Raw genomic sequence first — 1,066 nt, forward strand, 5'->3', positions numbered from 1 at the left:
TTCGAGTGTATTAGTTTTATTTAACCAACTCAAAAGGATTCAAAAATAAAATTGATGAAACAAAAGGAAGATGGACGAGGTGTAACAATTTGTCACGATATGTGTCACAGGCGACAAGGGTGCGATATTCACCAAGGCAAAAACGAAAGAATCTGCTAACGACTTTGGAGAACGAGCTCTAATGGTGAAACATTCGTAAGCTTTAAACTTCTGATAAGTACAAAAAACAGACTAATTTTGTGGCGAATAAAACATCCTTAAAACTAACATCTTTAACGTCTTAAACTCGTCTAAAATTTTTCGTTTACTGTTTTTATTTTAATTTGTTTTAAAATAAGAAATACAACTGTCATGAAATATCGTGACCTTTTTTTCTGAAAGGAAAGATCATATATGTAATAAAAAAGAAGACACAATTTGTCCCCTATGTTTTTCCTGGAAAAAAAGCATCGAAAAATCTATCAAACAAAAAGATTTTTCGTCTCTCTATGTAATTTTAGATTATTATATTGATATTTCGTTTCGAAATAATTAAAGATAAATTTCTGACAATTTTTTTTCAGTATATTGCTGATTAAACTGGATTCATATTAGACAATTTATGAATCAAATTATTTAATTGAAGTTTAATTTATTATAGATGATTTTGATTCGAATCAATTTACTTCGGTCAAAAAATTGTTTGATGTAAATTGATAAATAATTTATAAGTTATGTAAGTTATATAATATTATTTTAAGAATTTCCAGATAACGATTCAAAGAATTTAATAATTTTTGGCCATGTTGGCCATTCATCTCGAATAATATAATCATATAATCATATAGAAGATTGTACCTGCAGAGCTATGAGTTTGGCTTTTCGCAGAAACAGCCTGTGCACAACTTCCAGAATTCCTGTCTCGACAATTTCCGCAGAACGTCGCATGGGGAGCCGCCGTTGCCAGTCACACGAGTCGTTCTTCCTCCCTAAACGACAGATAAAACCGTATCCTGAATGCAACTCACAAAACATTTAAATATCCATCTTTGAAGGATTTTATCAAAAAAAAAAAAAAAAAAAAAAA

The 1,066-nt window shown here is 29.8% G+C and overlaps 1 long non-coding RNA gene across 1 annotated transcript in view; it reads right to left on the reverse strand.

Moving 5' to 3' along the window:
• Positions 1–752: 752 nt before the first annotated feature.
• Positions 753–1,066, reverse strand: part of LOC102678408 — a 14,508-nt gene continuing 14,194 nt past the window's right edge. Inside the window, exon 3 of the long non-coding RNA XR_422104.2 lies at positions 753–968. This is a non-coding gene — a long non-coding RNA (uncharacterized LOC102678408). The remainder of the gene's footprint in view (positions 969–1,066) is intronic.

The sequence above is a fragment of the Apis dorsata genome, unplaced genomic scaffold (assembly GCF_000469605.1).
Source record: "Apis dorsata unplaced genomic scaffold, Apis dorsata 1.3 scaffold_339, whole genome shotgun sequence".
In the NCBI taxonomy this organism is placed as follows: domain Eukaryota; kingdom Metazoa; phylum Arthropoda; class Insecta; order Hymenoptera; family Apidae; genus Apis; species Apis dorsata.